Raw genomic sequence first — 24,024 nt, 5'->3', positions numbered from 1 at the left:
CAAAAGTTATAGCGTTTACAAACTATGGTACAAAAATTAGAATTTCCGCATTTTGAAGCAGCTCTGACTTTCTGAGCACCTGTCATGTTTCTTGAGGTGCTAGAATGGCAGGATAGTATAAATACCCCCCAAATGACCCCATTTTAGCAAGAAGACACCCCAAATTATTCGCGGAGGGGCATGGTGAGTTCATGTATGATTTTGATTTTTTTTCACAAGTTAGCGGAAAATGACACTTTCTGAGAAAAAAAAAATAATCATAAAGTTTCCATTTCTGCTAACTTGTGGCAAAAAATAAATAAAATCTCCCACGGACTCACTATGCCCCTCAGTGAATACCTTGGGGTGTCTACTTTCCGAAATGGGGTCATTTGTGGGGTGTGTTTACTGTTCTGGCATTTTGGGCGGGGTTAAATTGTGAGCAACCCTGTAAAGCCTAAAGGTACTCGTTGGACTTTCGGCCCCTTTACGCACCTAGGCTGTAAAATAGTGTCACACGTGGTATCGCCGTACTCAGAAGAAGTAGGGCAATGTGTTTTGGGGTGTATTTTTACATATACCCATGCTGGGTGAGAGAAATATCTCTGTAAATTGACAACTTTGTATAAAAAAATGTAAAAAACTGTCATTTACAGAGCTATTTCTCACACACAGTATGGGTATATGTAAAAATACACCCCAAAACACATTGCCCTACTTCTCCTGAGTACGGCGATACCACATGTGACACTTTTTTTTTTTTGCAGCCTAGGTGCACAAAGGGGCCCAAATTCCAATGAGTACCTTTAGGATTTCACAGGGCATTTTTACGCATTTGAATTCCAAACTACTTCACACGCTTTAGGGCCCCTAAAATACCAGGGCAGTATAAATACCCCACAAGTGACCCCATTTTGGAAAGAAGACACCCCAAGGTATTCCGTGAGGGGCATGGCGAGTTCATAGAATTTTTTATTAATTTTTTTGGGCACAAGTTAAGGTATTTAAAGTTTTTTTTTTTTTTTGCAGTGATCAGAAAAAAATACATTCTGTCACTGTGGTGGGGCGGACTGAACGCAAGTGTGCGCACAAGATCAGGCCTGATCGGGCGTACACTGCGTTTTTTTTGTAGAGCCTATAGAACATGTCCTATTCTTGTCCGCAATTGCGGACCAGAAAAGGCATTTTCTATATAGTTCTGGCAATGTGCGGATCCGCAAAATGCGGAAAGCACATTGCCGGTGTCCGGATTTTGCGGATCCGCAAAACACATACGGATGTCTGAATGGAGCCTTACAGGGGAAAGATCAGGGGTTAATAAGGGGTTAATAAGTGACGGTGGGGGTGTAGTGTGGTGATTGGTGCTACTTACAGAGCTGCCTGTGTCCTCTCGTGGTCGATCCAAGCAAAAGGGACCACCAGAGGACCAGGTAGCAGGTATATCAGACGCTGTTAACAAAACAGCGTCTAATATACCTTTCTGGGGTTAAAAAAAAAAATCACATCTACAGCCTGCCAGCGAATGATCGCCGCTGGCAGGATGTAGATCAGCTTGTTTACCTTGCGATCCTGTGAGCGCGCGTTTACAGGAAATCTCGGCTCACGCGAGATGACGCGTATATGCGTCCAGGAAGAATAACCCGGCCGCCCGCAGGACGCTTCCCTGCGTTAGGCCAGGGCTTGACAAATTTCCTTGGAATCTAGGAGCCAGGCGGAGCCGCGTCATAAAATCTATATGGCGATATAATTTTAAGCATGTGCGATATATTGTTTTCTATATTTGGGGGGGGGGGTGTTTAAACTTTTTTATTTATTTATTTTTTTTACTTTTTATTTAATAACTATTAGCCTCCTTAAGGGCTAGAACCCTTGTCATATATTCACCCTAATAGAGCTCTATCAGGGTGAATAGGACTTTACACACTCCCTGCTGCCCTGTGCTTTGTGCACACAACAGCAGGGAGCTGACCAAGGCAGCCAGCCTCTGATCAGCAGCCCCCCCCAGCCTCTGGTCAGCAGCCCCCCCCAGCCTCTGGTCAGCAGCCCCCCCCCAGCCTCTGGTCAGCAGCCCCCCCCAGCCTCTGGTCAGCAGCCCCCCCCAGCCTCTGGTCAGCACCCCCCCTCAGCCTCTGGTCAGCAGCCCCCCCCAGCCTCTGGTCAGCAGCCCCCCCCCCAGCCTCTGATCAGCAGCCCCCCCCAGCCTCTGATCAGCCCCTCCCCCTCCTCCCTCTTATCAGCCCCCTCTGGTAACAAACCCACCCCCCTCCCTCCCCAGTATTAATCATTGGTGGCAGTGGCCACAGGGTCCCCCTCCTCCTCCCCCCATCATTGGTGGCAGTGGGCAGTTCTGATCGGAGTCCCAGCAGTGTAATGCTGGGGCTCCGATCGGTTACCATGGCAGCCAGGACGCTACTGAAGTCCTGGCTGCGATGGTATGTTTGTGAGCAGCATTATACTCACGTGCGCCGTGATCGCTGGGAGCTATAAGCATTAGCAATGAGCCGCACAGACAGAAGAAGGAGCGCCCGGCGGCCACGGCGCACGTGAGTATAATGCTGCTCACTAACATACCATCGTGGGGCTAACAGCGTGCAGTCATAGGGGCCAGGATATGGCCGGCACATTTATTGGTGGCGCAGTGGCCACAGTCCCTCCCCTTCTCCTCCTACTCTGTTCTTAGTGGCCAGCGGCAGCCGCGCACAGTGGGGAGGGACTCCTCTCCTTCTCCACTGTGCTGGCTCAGGAAATTATGGTGCGCGCCGAGCGCATCTTTGAAAACGGGCTGACAAATACCCAAGCGCCAGGACCAAATTCCTGGTCGCCATGGCGACCTGGCGCCCGGGATTTGTCGAGCCCTGCGTTAGGCGGTCGGGAGGTGGTTAATTTTTGCAAAACACCTGTGGGGTCAAAATGCTTACTACACCCCTAAATTCTGTGACCGATGTGATTTCAAATATGTGGTCATTTCTTGGGAGTTGTTTTGCAATTGCCAGCTGGAGAAATCACTAACCAAGGCCTCAAATGCACATGGTGCTCTTTTTCTTCTGAACCCTGCAGTGTGCCAAACAGCAGATGACAAGTTGACACCCACATATGGCATGTTGTCATATTCAGGGAAAAATGAGTCACAAATTGTGGGGTGAATTACATCCTGTTACCCCTTGTGAAAATGAAAAAAATGTGGGCTTATGCTACATTTTATTGGAAGTGATGTTTAATTTTTACATCCAGGAACTTCTAAAGGTCAATAAATTCCTTGAGGGCTGTAGTTTCCAAAATGTGGTAACTTTTTGGGGGTTTCCACTAGGTAAAGGTCGCATCAAATTTGAGATGGCAACCAAAAACCATTCCAGCCAAATCTACCTAGTGGACAGACCATCAGTATTACCGATCAACAAATAATGATGACTTGCTGATATTTCATTTATAATATATACTACTCACAAAAAGTTATGGATATTTGGCTTTTGGGTGAAAAATACAGAAAATGTAAAGTTCACTCTACAGTGATACTGTATCATGACAGTAGGGCATTAAGGAGAAGCATGCAATGGTGGTTTCCTCATCTCAAATTTATTGAAACAAAAGCCAACTACAGTGATAGGCATACCCCCACAAAAATGGCAGTGTCAAAATAACTTGTCACGTGGCCTTGAACATCAATTTACAGCTTGACAACGACCTCTTATGATGTTCACAAGTCGACTCATTGATTGCTGATGTATGGCATCCAACTCTTCTTGAAGGGTGCCCCTCAGGTCATTGAGGTTCTGGGGTACAGAGTTACGTGCTTCTACACTGTGACTCAGCTGATCCCCTGGGTTTTCAATGGGATTCCGGTCTGGAGAATGGGTTCACTCAAATGGAGTGGCCTGCCCTGTCTCCAGCAGCCGTTCCTGAATGATGCAACCTTGATGAGCTGGCGCATTGTCATCCGTGAAGATGAAATTAGACACAATGATCGGATTAATGATGTTATTAAAGTAGTATGGGCTTGTCAATTGTTCACAAAGTGTACGGCAGTTGTGTATTGACTAGACACACCTGCCCACACTGTAACATAGGGCTGAAACGATTGCTCTATTGAATTGAGTAATTTGACGCCAAAAAATCCTCAATGCAAATTTTTTGCATCGAGGATTCGTTTGTGTCAAGTGACCACAGAGCGTGAGTAAAGCTCTTGCTATTACTCACCACTCCGTAGTCACCTGCCGGTATGCACCACTGTCCTCCTGACACAGCGTCAGGACATAGTGCACGCTTACGTGCACTATGACCTGACGCTGTGTGATGTCAGGACGACAGTGCAGCGTGCAGGGAGAAGATGATGGAGAGGTAAGTATTTTATTTTATTGGCGCTGGGGACATGGTGGCACTGGGGGGGGGGGGGGTAAGCTGATGGCATGGGGGGGCTGATGAGTTTTTATAAAGGAAAAACGTTCTTTTAATTTGTTTTTTGTTTTTGGAGTACTCTATTAATTGATAGAATACTCTATTACAAAGATAATCAATAGCTGCAGCCCTACTGTAACAATACCACCTCCACCACAGTTGCTGATGCATAGCGCTCTTCTTGACGCCTCCAACATCGTTGGCGGCCGTCATTTCTGCTCAGTGTGAATCGACTTTCATCAGTGAACGGCACTGAGACCCACTGGTCTGTCTTCCAGTGTAGATGCTCCCTAGCCCATGCAAGATGATCACTCCTGGTGGCGTGGTCAGGTACCCTTGCAGGTCGTCTAGCATAGAGTCCACGCTGATGTAAATGGTTTCGAATGGTCTGATGTGACACTTGGGTGCCTCTCACCTCCCTTAAATGTGCCTGGAGTTGTGTAGAATTCATCATCCAGTTCCGCAGGGCATTGTCACAATGAAGCGGTCATCAGTATGGGATGTGGCCAAAGGATGTCCACTTCTATGCTTTTCTGTGACTCTTCCAGTCTCTGTATCTCTATTGAAACCTGCTGATGACACTCTGTGACTCTCTAAGCTCAGTGGCCTCTTGCATCGGAGAACATCCTGCTTGAAGCCTTGCAATGGCCAGGTACTGTTGGCCAATTGTTAGGTGTTGTATTGGTCTCATGATGTCAAAATGTGAACAGCGTGATGAGGAGGACTGTTTAAATACCAATTCTAAGGCCCCTTTCACACGAGCGAGTATTCCGCGTGGGTGCAATGCCTGATGCGAACTAATTGCACCCGCCAGGAATCCGGACCCATTCATTTCAATGGGTCTGTGTACAGGAGCGTTGATTTCCACGCATCACTTGTGTTGCATGAAAATCGTAGCATGTTCTATATTCCGCGATTTTTATATATATTTTTTTTTCACGCAATGCTGGCCCCATAGAAGTGAATGGGGCTGCGTGAAAATCGCATCCGCAAGCAAGTGCGGATGCGATTTTCACACATGGTTGTTAAGAGATGTTATTTGTATACCTTCAGTTATCTATCGTGGAAAACGCATTAAATCGCGTTGCACCCGCGCAATAAAAACTGAACGTGATTGCATACAAGACGCTTGTCTGCAAGGGGCCTAATTGAACCAGTAAACTTATTGGGCGATTCATAGATCAAACACCTTTTTACGGTTAAGCTCCTTGTTAGAGAACAGCAAGTTGTGCAAAAAGTGCTGAAACATTTAACAGTTGGACATGTGCATTCAGAAGTTTAGAGAAGGTCACATTAAAGGGGTATTCCCATCTTAGACAATGGGGACATATAGCTAGGATATGCTCCCATTGTCTGATGGGTGCGGGTCCCACCGCTGGGACCCGCACCTATATCGAGAACGGAGCGGGGAGCACTGTGGCTGGAGGACTCCAGATTTCCCGTGGTCCGTCCACCACTGAGTGCTAATCCCCGCCTCTCCCATAGAAGTGAATGGGAGCGTGCTGCGCATGCGCGGCCCATGCTCCCATTCAATTCTATCGGGCAGACTGCAATAGCCTAGCCAGTGCTCGGCTAATTTCGGCGGCCCCATAGAAATGAATGGAGGGCGGCTGCGCATGCACAGTGTGCTCTCACTCAATTTTGGGGCTCTGTTCTCGATTATAGTTGTGGGACCCGCACCTATAAGACAATGGGGACATATCCTAGCGATATGCTCCATTGTCTGAGATGAGAAAACCCCTTTAAGTTCACCTGTAAAGGTTAGAGTGCATTTTAGGTTCATCCTAAAATTTTACACACAAGCCAAATATCCCTAACTTTTTGTGAGTAGTGTATCTATATTAGACATGGTAACCAGTATCCTGGTGTGAAGCTGGCCATACATAGAGAATGCATCAGTATTCGTACATGGCAGGTCAGTTATTAAAAGTGCATTAGGAATTGCAGAAAAAGCACTTCATTGATGTGAAGCTAGGACTGACCTCAAACACTTCTCATGCGCTTATATTTATCGAAACATCACATAAGCCGACTGGCCCAGATACAGTTGAGACAGCAGTGTGTGGTCGGATCTAGGAGCCTGCAGATTACTATTTGCCTTAATGGTATACAAAGCTTCATGCTCTTAAAAATATGCCTGGAATCCTTCACTTACTGTCCTCATCTGACCCTCTTTCTAATACTAAAATGTTTTCTCAAATCCACCTCCTGTAAAATGCTGCTTCTGTGGTACCTTAAAATTGATTATTTAGGGGTGAAAAAGATGCAGTAGACTGAGCCAGTTTTGCTCTACGAGATTACTTTTTAATGTTTTATTTTTTTTTAGTAGCATTGTAGTAAGAGCTCTCCATAGATGTCAAAAGTCAGGCACATTGATTCCATGCTCCCGGGACTTGCTATTGGACACCAGTTTAGAAGGTTTCTCCTACTGCATGTCACATTACAGTGCGGTCTGGTAAGGAAGACTTCCCGGAACTGAATCCTGAAGAGCTACCTGTGCGGATAGTCAGCAGGGCGAATGCATCGCTGGGTCATAATCCTGGCTGCAAGTCAAGATAAGCGGATCAAAGGATTTGCAACCATGACTGACATTTTTCTGTAGAGTAACGCTGCATGTAAAAAAATAAAATGGTCGTTAATGATTAACATAGATTTAAAAACATAGTAAAAAGATATCCAGTTCCAGATGGAACTGCAGAATGAGCCTGAATATTGTCCTGCAGGCCTTACCGGTTATACAGGTATTCTGGGGTCTGACCTCCACCAGACAGCAGAATGACGGGAGCGTGGCGCTGCAGCGCAGTGATTAATTTTTTTGGTTTGTTTTCTCCATCTATGTAGCCGAATGAGAGCTTGTTTTTTTGGTGAAAAGTTGGTGCTTTTTTTGGGGTACACAATTTACTTATTAAGGGCTCATGCACACGAATGTATTTTTGGTCCGCGTCCGATGCGCCTCTATTGCGGGTCGAATGGGGTCGCAAAAGATGGGGACTGCACACCATGTGCTATCCGTATGTCCGTTCTGTGGCCCTGCATGGACAAGGATATGAACAGTTCTACTGAAGACAGGATGTTCCAATCCGCAAAATGCGTAACGCAGCTGGTATGCGTGTTTTGCGGATCCGCAATTTGTGGTCCTCAAAAATGTAAACTATTTTATGCACGAGCACTAACTTTTATTAACTTTATGGAAAGGGGATGGGGAAAAAACAGCAATATTGTCACTGTTTTTGACATTATACATTTTGTGGCTTTAATAACATGATAAATTTACTCTCTGGGTCAGTCCGATTACAATGATACCAAATACATACAATTTATTTTTGTTTTGCTACTTTTGCACCAATAAAGCCCTTTTTTAAACAGAAGAATTTTTTTTTTGCATCACCGCATCCTAAGGCCTCATGCAGTGATTTGGCTTCAGTGGTCCGTGTCCGATTTTGCTTCAGTTGTGTTTCCTTGTGTCTTCCTTTTTTTTTGTCTGACGGGGAAAAAAAGGAAGGTTAATGAAAAGTGTAATTTTATTGCACCAAGGTCTTGTAGAACAAAAACTGACACGGACATGGATGACATACCAGTTGTGCATCCGTTTTTTTGGACGGACCCATTGACTTGAATGGGTCCGTCCTTTGTTTTCCACTGACAAGAATAGGACAGGTTATATTTTTTTGACTGACTGGAATCACGGATGCAGAGAAAAAACGGAGGACTATCAGTTTTTTTTCACAGCTCCATAGAAATGAATGGGACCTCTGCTAAACTGTGAAAAATGACGGAACGGACGTGGATGCACACAATGGTCGTGTGCATGAGGCCTAAGACGCATAGCTTTATTTTTCTTCCTACGGAGCTATGTCAGGGCTTGATTTTTGTGGGATGACTTGTAGTCTTCATTGGTATGAGTTTGGGGTACATAACACTTTTTTTTTTTTTTTTGGTCTTGTAAATTTTTCTTTATTTTGAGAAAAATTAAATAGCATATCAAAATTTGCTATATTAATATAAATCAAAAAAGTATCCAACATTTTCATTAAGTTTACATAATAGAAATGTGATTGTTCCAAGCATTACAATAATACAGAAAGATAAGTCAAGGATATAATCCCTTTAAGGCTACTTTCACACTACCGTTCAGAGCGGATCCGTCTGCATTATATTGTAGAAAGAAATTCTAAGTCTGAAAGTAGCTTCAAACGGATCCGTCCAGACTTTACATTGAAAGTCAATGGGGGACGGATCCGTTTGAAAATTGAGCCATATAGTGTCAAATTCAAACGGATCCGTCCCCATTGACTTACATTGTAAGTCTGGACAGATCCGTTTGCCTCCGCACGGCCAGGCGGACACCCGAACGCTGCCAGCAGCGTTCAGGTGTCCGCTTGCTGAGCGGAGGCTGAACGCTGCCAGACTGATGCATTCTGAGCGGATCCGCGTCCACTCAATGCATTAAGGCAGTACGGATGCGTTCGGGGCCGCTTGTGAGCCCCTTCAAACGGAGCTCACAAGCGGAGCCCGAAGGCTAGTGTGAAAGTAGCCTAAGTCATTGACCATAGCTTGTGAGAAAGCTTATGATGATTTGAAAAGAATAATCACTAACATCTAACATCTAAAAGTAAGACGGGTTGTGATTTAGGGGAGGAGGAGGGGAATACAGGGAAGGGAGGAAGGGGAGAAAGGAGAAACAGGGGATAACACAGAGAACAGTACCAGTCATCTATGATACAGTGTGATTAGATATCATATATTGAAAATTCTCTACTCTAGTACATATCTAGAATCATAAACTTGAATTACTAAGCAATTGTGAGTATTTTTCTGGAGTCAGATAATTTTCCCATGCTCCCCAAATGTCCTTATACTTCGAAAGGTTTTGTGCTAGTGTCCATTTGAGTTTCTCGAAATTTTGTATCTTTTGGACCTCAGCTAGCCATTCCTCAGTTGACGGCGGATCCTGTTGAAGCCATTTTTTGGGCACCAATATCTTAGCGGCATTGAGGAGTTGTAAGCAAAGTTCAGATCTAATGCTTATCTGACTTGCATCAAACAAATAAAACATAACTAATTCTTCAGAAACCTTAACCTTGGTTTGAAAAACCTCATTGATGATACAGTTGAAATTTTCCCAAAAGGGTATTATCTTAGGGCATGTGTACCATATATGAGTGTAGTCTCCTACTCCCACATTACATCTCCAACATAAGTTAGATATTTCTGGATTGATCCTGTGCATTAGTGTGGGGATTTTATACCAACCAGTTATTAACTTGTAGTGCCTCTCTTGGTATGTGAAGGATTGTGAGAAAGTGAGTGCTTTTTTTTCAACAGATAGTTTGTTTGTGTATTGTTGAAAACCTTCTTACGTTCCTTGTTCCATTTATCAAGATGAGACAGAGGTTCATCTGAACTGTTTAATATTTTGTAGTACTTGGAAATTAAGTGATCCCCAGCTGAGTCTTTTTGTAATAGCTGAATCAATGGGGTAGTTTTCTATTGGTTCAACATGGTCTTTAAACCATTTTGTCAGCTGGTTAGATAACAACATGTGTTGACTGGCTGTGATCGCTTCCTTTCCAAAGTTATTATTAAATTCCTCTCTAGGAACCAATAAACCGCCACAAAAAAAATTCTTTACCTGCATTTTCCCAAACTTCTTATTTTTTTTTATTTTATATTTTGGTGAGTACATGCCAATTATTTGGTATAAAACTAGATAGAGGGGCCTTAGTGTCTTTCTGAGATGAAATTTTAAGAGATCTAATTATATTATGCCATTTCTTGAGTGTAGCTTTAGTGATCTGCTTATCAACCAAAGCAAGGTTCTTTGCATATTGGGGGGTTCTCCAAAGAAGGCCAAGTAATGATACCTTCTGAGAATCCTGCTCCAATTCTACCCATCTTTTCGAATTCGGGTCTGAGCCCCAATCCAATATCCTAGTTAGGATTGACGCTTTATAATAAAGCTCAAAATCCGGTAATCCAATACCTACATTAGTTTTGTGTCTAGTTAACGTAGAAAATTTGATTCTATTTTGTTTGTTCTGCCATATAAATTTGGTCAACATTAGCTTGAGTTTCCTAAAGAAAGTAGGTGGTATTTCCACTGGGAGTGTTTGGAAGTAATATAGAAATCTAGGTAGGATTTCCATCTTAATTAGATTAACTCTGCCAAACCAGGAAATCCAATGTGTGCTCCAATCTTTCAGTAAGGTCTCAGTTTTACTTAAGGGGAGAAAATTTTTATGATATGTGTCTGACATTTCACTATATACTTTAATACCCAAATATGTGATAAAAGTTGACGTATTTTTTAGGGGACTCATTGTAATAATTTTATTCCATGTTTTGGCATCTACATTAATATTAAATAGCTCAGATTTGTTTAGGTTGATTTTAAAGTCGGAGACTTCTCTCTGAGTAGCTCTGGAATCGATTGAAGTGGCTCTGAGAGAGTAAAAAGCGTATCATCCGCAAAAGCTGCTATCTTATGTTCTCTGGAGTGAGCAGGGAAACCTCTGATAAGTGGATTAGCTCTAATCTTAGCTAAAAAAAAAAGGCTCTAAACAAAGAACAAACAATAACGGGGATAGAGGACACCCCTGCCTAGTCCCATTTGCAATTGTAAAAGGAGAAGAGTACTCCATTTGCCTTAACACAGGCCGAGGGAGAAACTTATAGGAACATAATGTTGTCAATCAAGGTTTGTGGAAGTTTCACTTTGTGGAGAACTGCCTGGAGATAGCTCCAATTAAGGCGGTCGAATGCCTTTTCGGCATCAGTGGAGACTAAAACCAATGGCACTCTCTTGATCTTAGCTTGCTGTATTAAATAAAATACTCTGATCGTGTTGTCCTTGGCCTCTCTACCCCGAACGAAACCCACCTGGTCTGAATCTATTAACAGATTCATCATTTTTTTAAGCCTATCTGCTATCAGTTTGGCATAGATTTTAATGTCCACATTAAGCAAAGAGATGGGTCTGTAATTCATGCAGAGTGAGTTATCTTTTCCCTCTTTCGGGATGACTGAGATGTGAGCCAACGTCGATTCTGTTCTGAGAGGAGAGGCCAAGGAGACACCATTAAGGTATTGCTCTAATTTTGGACCTAATATATCCTTAAATTTTTTATAGTAGCCAGCCGAAAAGCCATCTGGTCCAGGTCTTTTCCCTATTTTTAGTGAGTTAATTACCTGTTTAATCTCGTCTAGTGTAAAGGGGTTCTCTAATTGTTCCAATTGGGATTTGGATAAATCAGGGAATTTCACATCTTCAAGATATTTACTAATAACATTTTTCAAGTTATCAGTGTCTTTGTCAGCTTCACGTAAGTTATATAGCTTGCTATAATAGTTTTTAAAACATTCTACAATCTTTTTGGATTCATAAAATATCTTATCAGAAGAAGGGTCCGGTTTAATTTTGGGAATGATCATGGCCGCCCTAGTCTTGCGAATCAGTGTCACCAAGGCTTTGCCACATTTGTTTGCATGCATATAGTGTTTATATTTAGCTATGAATAGAAATTTCTGCGATTGGGTATTTAATATTTCCTTCAGTCTATTTTTTAATAGCGTGAGCTCAATTTCACCCTCTTTATTGATTGTTCTTTTATTGAGTGATTCTAAATGTCAGATTTTGCCCAATATATCATCAATTTCCTTTTGCTTAGCTCTTTTCTCTCTCGCACCAATTTGTATTAAAGCACCTCTTAAAACAGCCTTGTGGGCTTCCCAAATAAGAGCGTCACACTTTCAGATTTTCTCCCAAATTTTTTTTGAGATGTTTAGTTAGGGAATCTATATGTTCTTTTTTTTTTTAGATAATAAGCTTTCATTTAGTCTCCACATCCCTGGAGTTTTGTGGTTGGGACCGAATGTAAAGGTTACCCTTAGGGGTGCATGGTCAAAAAGCAAAATTGGATTGTATTCAATTTTCCTAATATGACTCAAGTCCTTTTGGCTAACAAATACATAGTCGATTCTTGTGTAAGTTTGATGGACTTTGGAGAAATATGAATAGTCTTTTACCGTGGGGTTCATAGCTCTCCAGGCATCCACTAACTGTGATTGATGAAGGAGTTTTTTAATAGCTTTCAATTTGCGAGTGGTAATATGGGATTTACCTTGGGAAGTGTCTAAGCTTGGCTCTAGAGGAAGATTAAAGTCTCCCCCTATAACCAAAGAACCTTCTGCAAACCCATCTAGTTTGCTAAATATCTGTTTGAGAAACGGAACTTGGTTAGCATTAGGGGCATATATGCTAGCAAAGGTAAACATTTTTTCATTTATTTTCCCTTTAATAAATCTAAACCTTCCTTCTGGGTCTGTTAGGGAATCTGATTTGGTGAAATGCACATTTTTGTTAAAAATAAGGGTAAATTATTTCTTAAAATGTGTCTCCTGTAGGAGTAAGACATCTACTTTATTTTTATGTAAAAGTTTTAGGACTTGAGCTCTCTTTGCAGGTATATTTAAGCCGTTGGCATTAAATGAGGCACAAGATAATTCTGTCATATCACTATTACCTTTTGTGTTGTATTCAATTGTTTAGTTGACTGGTACAAATACAAAGAACAAAAAAATAACATTATCAGTACACCTCAACGTTGAGTATAATACTGAGAGATTGGAAACAAAACAGTGTCTGAGCCACTAGGGAACCGCACCGTGAACCCAGTGGGTCAGAGTTTAGTACACTAGAGAATCCACCTGGTGGGGGGGGGGGGGGGGACAGAAATAAGTTGTGGATCACCAAGTGGTACTTTAGGTGTAGATAAGTGACTGTCTAATTCAATAGAAAAAGACAATCAAAATTAGGAAGATAATTTTCAGTGTCTTTTCATAAAAAAAACAAAAAAAAAACACTGATTACTAATGAACCGTTTCGGTGTTTATTTGTTTTCCTCTTTAAACTCAAACTCAAAGCACCAACCCAACAGTTATATAAGCATATAAAGTTTCAGATAAGAGAACAGAAAAAAAAAAATATGCTAACATCATAAACACTGTTTATATTATATCACTATGAAAGGATATATGGCTAGTATCAGCCTGGTGTGAACCCCCTTGCATTTTTTCTAGGAGCTTTAGGGAGAGGTGTCTCGAATCTGTCCATTCTTCTTTGTCTGGGCGTATATTGCCTTTCCCATCTGTCAGTTGCTGGGAATGGATCTGTTGACGTTTCTTGAGTCCAGTCCGGAACTTCAAAATGGCCAATGTTGAGCTTGGGAATTATTGTTGCGAGTTCATCAGGTGTTCTAACTGTAAAAGGTCTGTTATTGTGTGTTATCAACATCCCAAAGGGGTACAGCCACCTATATTTGATCCGATTTTCTCTCAGAGCTCTAGTGAAGGTTGCCAATTGTCTGCATTTGTCAAGGGTGTATTTAGAAACATCTTGGAAGATAGTTATTTCCTCACCTTTATAGTTGATTCTTTTAGCCATCCGAGCTTTCCTGAGAATGTCCTCTTTAAGGCGAAAACTTAAGATGTAGAATAGCACGTCTCTTGGGGAGTCCTTGGGGGCATTCTTTGGCCGAAACACTCTCTATGTGCTCTTTCAATCCCCAGATCATCTTCTCCTTCTTTACCTAACAACTCAAGAAATATCTGTGGAAGAACGCCATGTATATCTTTGTCCTCAACCTGTTCAGAAAGGCCTCTGGCACGTAGATTATTTCTTCTTTACCTGTTTTCCAGGTCATCTATATGTAATTTGAAGTCATAGAGTTCCTTTTGTTGTTTTTGCGCAGTGTTTTCAATCTGGGAAGCATGTTGTACAATTTTTTTCATTTGTGTCCTCAAGGGTTGAAACTCTAGTATATAATTGCTTTATATCAGCTTTTATTTCTGCGAGGTCTGATATAAGGGTATTTGTAAATTCTTTGAACAAGTCCCTCATGTGATCTGTGGTTGGCAGTGTTTTAATATATTTCCTTAGATCCTCCTGGTCACTCTGATCTTGCTCTGGGACTTCATCTTCAGAATCTGACCCTGATCCTGGCTCTTGAGAGGCGAAAACTTTGCTTTTATTTTTCATTTTGCTGCTACTGTGTTCAGCGCCAGCAGGTGTGGCGTGCATATTTTGTCTGAGGACTTTCTTGGTGTTTTTGAAGGCCAATCTTCCGTTATATGGCGTCTGGATTTTCCCATAATCCCTTTTAGTATTCAGTAGTCAGAAACTCCTTAATTATAAGTAAATGGGGGTGATAGTCCAGCTGTGATTTCAGAAGGAGCTGATGTATGGCCAGCTGAAACTTATTTTTATCCCATTATCTGAAGGAGTTGCTGATATAGTTGGGTCGGGTGCCGAGCATAGCAGTAAAAATGATTCACATCTTTATATAGGGATGACTCGGGGGTGCTCTAGACTGATATCAGAACGGTCATTTATGCCTCTAGCTTGCAAGAAAAAGTCGCGGGAAAGGGCGCTGATTTAGTGGCGCTTCAACCTGAGATGACCCAGCCATTATTTGGGTGCGACCCCTTTAAATAATCACAAGCTTTTTCCAGATTAGATATAGTCCCGGTCTTATTTAATATACACTGCTCAAAAAAATAAAGGGAACACAAAAATAACACATCCTAGATCTGAGTTAATTAAATATTCTTCTGAAATACTTTGTTCTTTACATAGTTGAATGTGCTGACAACAAAATCACACACAAAAAAAAATGGAAATTTTTTTAACCCATGGAGGTCTGGATTTGGAGTCACCCTCAAAATTAAAGTGGAAAAACACACTACAGGCTGATCCAAATTTGATGTAATGTCCTTAAAACAAGTCAAAATGAGGCTCAGTAGTGTGTGTGGCCTCCACTTGCCTGTATGACCTCCCTACAACGCCTGTGCATGCTCCTGATGAGGTGGCGGACGGTCTCCTGAGGGATCTCCTCCCAGACCTGGACTAAAGCATCTGCCAACTCCTGGACAGGTCTGGGGAACGGGCGGGCCAGTCCATAGCATCAATGCCTTAGTCTTGCAGGAACTGCTGACACGCTCCAGCCACATGAGGTCTAGCATTGTCTTGCATTAGGAGGAACCCAGGGCCAACCGCACCAGCATATGGTCTCGCAAGGGGTCTGAGGATCTCATCTCGGTACCTAATGGCAGTCAGGCTACCTCTGGCGAGCACATGGAGGGCTGTGCGGCCCTCCAAAGAAAAGAAATGCCACCCCACACCATTACTGACCCAATGCCAAACCGGTCATGCTAGAGGATGTTGCAGGCAGCAGAACGTTCTCCATGGCGTCTCCAGACTCTGTCACGTCTGTCACATGTGCTCAGTGTGAACCTGCTTTTATCTGTGAAGAGCACAGGGCGCCAGTGGCGAATTTGCCAATCTTGGTGTTCTCTGGCAAATGCCAAACGTCCTGCACGGTGTTGGGCTGTAAGCACAACCCCCACCTGTGGACGTCGGGCCCTCATATCACCCTCATGGAGTCTGTTTCTGACTGTTTGAGCAGACACATGCACATTTGTGGCCTGCTGGAGGTCATTTTGCAGGGCTCTGGCAGTGCTCCTCCTATTCCTCCTTGCACAAAGGCGGAGGTAGCGGTCCTGCTGCTGGGTTGTTGCCCTCCTACGGCCTCCTCCACGTTTCCTGATGTACTGGCCTGTCTCCTGGTAGCGCCTCCATGCTCTGGACACTACGCTGACAGACACAGCAAACCTTCTTGCCACAGCTCGCATTGATGTGCCATCCTGGATAAGCTGCACCTGAGCCACTTGTGTGGGTTGTAGACTCCGTCTCATGCTACCACTAGAGTGAAAGCACCGGCAGCATTCAAAAGTGACCAAAACATCAGCCAGGAAGCATAGGAACTGAGATGTGGTCTGTGGTCACCACCTGCAGAACCACTCCTTTATTGGGGGTGTCTTGCTAATTGCCTATAATTTCCACCTATTGTCTATCCCATTTGCACAACAGCATGTGAAATTGATTGTCACTCAGTGTTGCTTCCTAAGTGGACAGTTTGATTTCACAGAAGTGTGATTGACTTGGAGTTACATTGTGTTGTTTAAGTGTTCCCTTTATTTTTTTGAGCAGTGTATGTTGTGGTCACTGAAGCAATCAATTTGACAGTTTCATAATAGGTTCCCACTGTTTATTCTGCCTCCTTTAACAGCTGCTAGGATGAGCAGAGTCATTGATTTTAAGATAGTGCTTAAGTTGAAAAATCGAATGATAAATCAAAAGAGAGAAGAAAAAAAAATCGAATAAAATCAAAAAATCTAATGAAAAATCGAATAGACTGTTCGGGTTGGAGGCGTGGCTTAATCAAAAGTTCGGGTCCCGGCTCTAATCTTTATAAATGGCTAAGAACTGAGGAGCAAGTGTTGGGCATGTGAATTTCACCCTAGTGTGCCTTGCACTGAGACCAGTACAGTCTTGCCAGCACTTGACAGAGAAATCGCTGGCAGCCGGACGCAACAAGCGCAGTGATACTCTTCTTCTTTTCTTTTCTTTTCTTTTCTTTTCTTTTCTTATTAACCGGCTGAAGCTCCGGCCGGAACTTCTTTCTCCGGTCTAGATCGCGACCTGTGTCTTGCAAATTCACACATTGACCTTAGGGTTTTCGTGGTGTCTTCTTACTGATCGCTGGTTCCGGTAACTGTCTTGATCGCAATTATTCTGCAGAGCACTGCAGACTTGAAGCGACGGAACTAATTTCTCTCTGCCGGCTTCAGCTCCCTCACGGCCGGATCTTCTTTCGCCGGTCTCTTTTGAATTTAGATCCCGGGGAGAGTAGCGCTCTTATTTAGCAGAGTCCTTATTATGCAGAATCCTTGCCCAGTATAAGGCAATGCAGATCGCTGGTGTTGCTGGCGGCAAAATTACAGGCAGCCGCTGGGGAACGGCTCCTGAGTCCCGGTTAAGCGCCCAAATAAAGTCCGGTGCTTGCAGGGCTTGAGGTTTTCAGGATGATCCGTTCAGATTTGGCAGAGATAACATAGTAACATAGTACATAAGGCCGAAAAAAGACATTTGTCCATCCAGTTCGGCCTGTCATCCTACAAGATGTCGTGTTATAATCTTTTTCTGCTCAGAGCTCTTTCAGGCTGCGTCTATTCAGCTCTGCAGCTAGCTCCGCCCCCCCCCCATAACACTTTTTTTGATTGCTTATTATTCCCATTTTCGTTTTCTGCCAAATAAGCAAAAAACTGCTGTCTTTTTTTTGTATGTGATAAATTACATTCATTGTTTAGGGCGGATAGTTGTGGACACCGCAATACCAAATATATGGAGATTTTTATTTTTGCTATATTTTCCATTAGTTTATTTTTATTTATTTTTTTTTATGGAAAATTGAATTTTTGGGGTATTTTTTTATTTTATTTTTTTTTACCTAAAACATTTTTTCCCCTTTTTAACCATTTAATAGTCCCACAAGGGGATTTTAATAGGCAGTCTTTTTGGATCGCTTCTAAAATACTTTGCACTGTTCAAGCCGTGCAATGTATTTTACTGTCAGTAACTGACATCCACCAGCAGGGCCTGGCCAACTAGGACTTCCTGGCGAATCACGCAGTTTTAAAAAAAATAATTTTTTCCCCCAGTTATGGCTTTCACCGAATGGGAGACTTTTAGAAGCTCACACTTTTTTGTGCGTGGCGATATGTCATTTTTATTTTTTTTAATGTGTTTTATATGTGAAATTGGGAAAGGGGGCGATTTGAAACTTTTTTTTTTTTTTTTTTTTTTTTTAGCATTTTGGTGTTTGTTTGTTTTTTTTTACGATTTTACTTTCTAACTATTAGGCCCCATTCACACGTCCGCAATTTCGTTCCGCATTTTGCAGAATGGAATTGCGGACCCATTCATTTCTATGAGGCCGCACGATGTGCGGCCCGGCTCCAGAGATGTGGACCCGCACTTCCGGGTCTGCGTTTCCGTTCCCTAAAAAAATAGAACATGTCCTATTCTTGTCCACAATTGCGGACAAGAATAGCCATATTCGATTACTGCCGGCGATGCGGAACACACCTTTCTGTGTCCGTGTTTTGTGGATCCGCAAAACACGTTACGGACGTGTGAATGAACCCTTAGAGCTAGAACCTGGGATCTTAACACCCTGATAGAGATCTATTATGGTGAATAGAGCTAGAACCTGTGCTATTCACCCTGATAGAGATCTATTATGGTGAATAGGATCTTACCCTCTCACTGCTGCCCTGTGCACAGTACACACAGCAGCGGGGAGCTTACTATGGCAGCCAGGGCTTCAGTAGCGTCCTGTCTGCCATGGTAACCGATCGGAGCCCCGCAATTTCACTGCTAGGGCTCCGATCGGAAGCTGCCACTGCCACCAGTGAGGAGGGTAGGGGACCCTGTGGCCACTGTGCCACCAATGATTATAATAGTTATAATACTTGGGGGGGGGGGGGGTGTCACTGCCCCACCGATGATTAATTAACACATTAATTTAAGTGTAGGCAGCGGTTGCCGACGGCGGTATCACATACCCGGCACCCGCCCTCTATGACATGGCGTTGCGATCCCCGGCAAATAACCCGCCACAGTTCCTCCGCAGTACTAAACTCCCATTGGTGGCACCAGCGGCACAGGGGGGAGGGCGCAGCGCGGGCCATGTTCTCTAACAGATACTAGGCTGCGCATCAGCACAGCCTAGTATCGTTAAATAGTAAGACTGGTATCGTATCAATCCAGATCTAAAAGTGTTGATTGGGTATCAAAACTTCTATACCCGGTGCAACTCTACTTACATGCCACTGGCGCTATTGCTGGCGGCATGAAAGGGGTTAAATGACCTGGATCTGTGCTGCTGCTGGTCCAGGCTGTTAGAGCAGGATCACAGTTCTTCTGTGAGACCCATGCGGCACCTAGACTGGGCCGTTTGTTTATCATATACATTGGCAGAGTCCAGCAAAAAAAAGTCAACGTTTTTTTTATTTTTTATAATGGAACCCTATTGGACGGATGCCACTTTTTGCAGTCTGTCCGAGGCAACTGTTTAACAATTGTCATATGTTTACATGAAATGAGAGAAAAAAAACCAGCCTTAAGCCTCATTCACATGTTGGTGTTCTCCACATACACATGCCCATCCATTTTCATGTGTATTCACACATCAGTGTTTTACCACTGTCTGTGTTTTTAGCACAGATGCATGCTTTATTTGTCCGTGTTCGCGGATACATTACTCACAGTATAGTCTATTGGTACGTGAAAACTACAGATGACACACAGACCCAACATGGATCCATCACGGAGGCATCACTGACCACCTTTTCACGGATTTATGCACGGACACAGACGCGTGAATGAGGTTTTACATGAACAAAACTTACTACAGCCTGCAAACACACACATGTACGTACTGTATATACCGGTACATGCACTCACTGTGCCATGTTTTTGCCATTTTTATTTTGCAGTTTTATTCTTTTGCAGTTTAGCAACAGCATTCTTCGTTGACACTTGGTTTGTTTTACCAACTTTTATGGGCATCTTTTAGATTGTATTTATTTCATGATGGTCTTACAGCAAAAGCTAGACTGTATCCATGTTACATGACAGTATTTAGAACTGGAAAAAATCCCTTTCTTTAATATAGGAGACGAAAAATTAAAAGAACCATGTAGTCGGTGACCCTGGCAATTTGCTCCTGATGTCAGACTCTAGTTTTCTTTCTGTTGATCTCCTATAGTTGTGCTAATAATTTGTCTACTCCTCCCGTGCATACGTAATGGCAAGTTTAATACATTTACTTTGGTAAAGAAGTTTGATTCAGTGGGGGGGAGGGGAGAGACTTATCATACGCTGGTCTATGGTAATTAGGCACAACAGCGGCCAGTCCATGTACTGATCCAGGGCTGGCATAGATTTATATGCGTACTATGCCAGAAAACGTGCGTAGAAGGTAGCCCCGCCCCGCCCCCACATCATGAAATTGGCAAGGCCGTCAGACTCCATTTGCACAAAAATTTTGGGGAAAAACGGGCAGCTTGCAACTTTTGCACACCACAAAAGTGATGTATTTTAATGATAAATCTGGCCCAATAGTCTTCTCCAATGTATATTCTAAATTATTACTAATCTCAGTATTTTCTTTCTCCTGCTTGCAGAAAATGCGGTGAGGACACAGATCTGAAAGTCTACAAGGGCACTTGAGGTAACTCCTGTAACCTAAATATTGTTGGTGTGAAACGCTTTTTTTTTATTTTTTTTTATATGTTTGGCTTCATTCCCAAACTTCTTGTACATCTCTCACAGCATTGTTTAAGCGATGTCTGATCTGTGGCAAATAAGTGTCAACAGATTTCCCTTTTAGGCCTTTAGGATTTCGGATTCTAGAGCTGCTCACATATAGAAAAGAGACTCAGAAGAGCAAATAGATCTATACAAGAACTGGAAAATCAGCGTTAAAAAACAATCTCTAAGAGAAAGAAAGAACTACTGTTCTAGCGCCCATTATTGTAACTGGCTTAATGTCTAGTTTTATTATATAGCTAAAGTTTTTTTTTTCCATTCTTCCGTCAATGTAGCTGTATAAGGGCTTGTTTTTTGCGGGATAAGTTGTAATTTTTAATGGCACATTTTGGGGTACACATAACTTGCCGGTTAACGTTTATTAAAGGACTTATCCAATAGCACAAATACCCCATGCAATGCCCGGGCCCCTCCTATAGACGATACTTTACCTGCTCCCTGGCACATGCGTCCCTCCAGATAACTGCATGACCACCGCTGCATCTCTGTCGCGTGGATCAAAACATATGGAAAGGGGAGGTCAGCCTAAAAATTTTACGTTGTATAGCATTCCTTTCTCAGCCCAAAAAATAATATAAATAACATTATTCTCTGTGTGATTACAGGAATACCAAGTACGGTATGTTTTACTACTTTTGCACAATAAAAACCTTCTTTAATAAAGAAAATTGTTTTTGCATCACTGCACCTCAGGACCCATAGTTACAGAGCTGTTTGAGGACTTCTTGTAGTTTTTCATTGTTATCATTTTGGGGTACTTAACACATTTTGATAGCTTTTTATTCCCTTTTTTTGTGGATTCTTTCACGTGACACAATCTGGCAGGCAGATACGGAATCCTTTGGATCCTCGTGCCTACCAGACACATTGCGTATAATGGGAACTCGCGGCTATCCCACTGCTCCCCAACATAAATGCCAGGATTAGGCCAGACAAAGAACCTATGCAGTAATTTTTGACTGGCCGAATCCTGGCATTTATTCTAGGGAGCGGGCTCATCTCTGCCAATTCCCATTATAGTCCCTTACTTGGAAATGTTTTATTTACTGTAATCAAACTTTTTAACCATTTACTTTACCATTTCCTTTAACTGGTGATCTTTTGATTATTGATCTACTATTGAATCTTACTGAGTATGCAGAGTATTATACAGTCAGTGCTAATTATCACCAGCAGGCTGCACCACTGAGGCACAGCCTGATGGATACGCTGCAAGCAGGCCTGGAGCCTTCATTAGACCCCAGGCTGCCATGCCAAGAAAGAGGGAGCTCCTTCCCGCTAAACTACTTAGATGCTGAGGTCACTATTGATTGCAGCATCTAAGGGGTTAAATGGTCCAGATTGGCACTTCGGCCAGTCCGCGCCATTACAGCAGAAGCCAGGCTCTCATTTCAAGCCCATGCAGACGAGTCAACAGCGCATGCGCAGGCTCCCTGCGCACCGGAAAAGGGAGACAGCGCATGCGCAGTTGACTCGTCTAAGCCGGTGCCAGTAGTCCGCACGGGCGCAGACTACAGTTTCCACGGCGCCTGTGCGACACTACGGCACTGAGAAGAAATTACGTCAGGGCAAGTGGAGTGAATAAATTAAGTGGTAGGCGGTGCAGGGCTCCGGATCGATGGGTGCGGCTGGGCTCCAACAGATGTGGGACAACCCCTTGGGCTCCTGACCAAGGTAATTTACTTATCAATAAGATAGTTTTTTATAAGAATCTAACACACACCCAGAGCAGTAACAGTGGGATCATTTTAAACACAGCAAGGAGACTGATGGGCACATATAAATATCGCTATAGCGTTAATTCTGGTGACAGAATCTCTTTAACCACCTCAGCTCCCCTAGCTTAAACCCCCTTAATGACCAGACCACTTTTTAAAATTCTGCACTACACTACTTTCACGGTTTATTGCTCGGTCATACAACTTACCACCCAAATGAATTTTACCTCCTTTTCTTCTCACTAATAGAGCTTTCATTTGGTGGTATTTCATTGCTGCTGACATTTTTTACTTTTTTTGTTATTAATCGAAATTTACAGTTTGATTTAAATTTTTTTTGCAAAAAATGACATTTTTCACTTTCAGTTGTAAAATTTTTCAAATAAAACTACATTTAGATATAAATTTCTCAATTTATTGTTCTACATGTCTTTGATAAAAAAAATGCAATAAATGTATATTTATTGGTTTGCGCAAAAGTTATAGCGTTTACAAACTATGGTACAAAATGTGAATTTCCGCATTTTGAAGCAGCTCTGACTTTCTGAGCACCTGTCATGTTTCCTGAGGTTCTACAATGGCCAGACAGTAGAAACACCCGACAAATGACCCCATTTCGGAAAGTAGACACCCTAAGGTATTCGCTGATGGGCATAGTGAGTTCATAGAACTTTTTATTTTTTGTCACAAGTTAGCGGAAAATCATTTTTATTTATTTTTTTCTTACAAAGTCTCATATTCCACTAACTTGTGACAAAAAATAAAAACTTCCATGAACTCACTATGCCCATCACGAAATACCTTGGGGTGTCTTCTTTCCAAAATGGGGTCACTTGTGGGGTAGTTATACTGCCCTGGCATTTGAGGGGCCCTAATGCGTGAGAAGTAGTTTGAAATCCAAATGTGTTAAAAATGCCCTGTGAAATCGTAAAGGTGCTCTTTAGAATTTGGGCCCCTTTGCCCACCTAGTCTGCAAAAAAGTGTCACACATGTGGTATCGCCGTCCTCAGAAGAAGTAGGGCAATGTGTTTTGGGGTGTATTTTTACATATACCCATGCTGGGTGAGAGAAATATCTCTCTAAAAGTCAACTTTTCCCATTTTTTTTTTTAATACAAAGTTGTCATTTTAGAGAGATTTCTCACCCAGCATGGGTATATGTAAAAAGACACCCCAAAACACATTGCCCTACTTCTCCCGAGTACGGCGATACCACATGTGTGACACTTTTTTGCAGCCTAGGTGGGCAAAGGGGCCCAAATTCCTTTTAGGATGGCATTTTTAGACATTTGGATTCCAGACTTCTTCTTCTCACGCTTTAGGGCCCCTAAAATGCCAGGGCAGTATAAATACCCCACATGTGACCCCATTTTGGAAAGAAGACACCCCAAGGTATTCCATGAGGGGCATGGCGAGTTCATAGAAGATTTTTTTTTTTTGGCACAAGTTAGCTTAAATAGATTTTTTATTTTTTTTTTCTCAGTCTCCCTTTCCGCTAACTTGGGACAAAAATTTCAATCTTTCATGGACTCAATATGCCCCTCAGCGAATACCTTGGGGTGTCTACTTTCCAAAATGGGGTCATTTGTGGGGTGTTTGTACTGCCCTGGCATTTGAGGGTCTCCACAATCATTACATGTATGGCCAGCATTAGGAGTTTCTGCTATTCTCCTTATATTGAGCATACGGGTAATGAGATATTTTT

The 24,024-nt window shown here is 42.7% G+C and overlaps 1 protein-coding gene across 2 annotated transcripts in view; it reads left to right on the top strand.

Moving 5' to 3' along the window:
• The window catches only part of TAB2 (TGF-beta activated kinase 1 (MAP3K7) binding protein 2), a 142,134-nt gene that overhangs the window by 56,437 nt on the left and 61,673 nt on the right, over nucleotides 1-24,024 (top strand). For both annotated transcript variants that reach the window (XM_040429267.1, XM_040429268.1), the window contains exon 2: nucleotides 20,458-20,504. The gene's annotated coding sequence lies outside the window, so the exon portion shown is untranslated. The remainder of the gene's footprint in view (nucleotides 1-20,457; nucleotides 20,505-24,024) is intronic.

Source organism: Bufo bufo, chromosome 4 (genome assembly GCF_905171765.1).
Source record: "Bufo bufo chromosome 4, aBufBuf1.1, whole genome shotgun sequence".
NCBI classification, from domain to species: Eukaryota; Metazoa; Chordata; class Amphibia; order Anura; family Bufonidae; genus Bufo; species Bufo bufo.
Note: the sequence above shows the minus strand (reverse complement) of the source record. Positions and strands in the feature narration are given on the sequence as shown.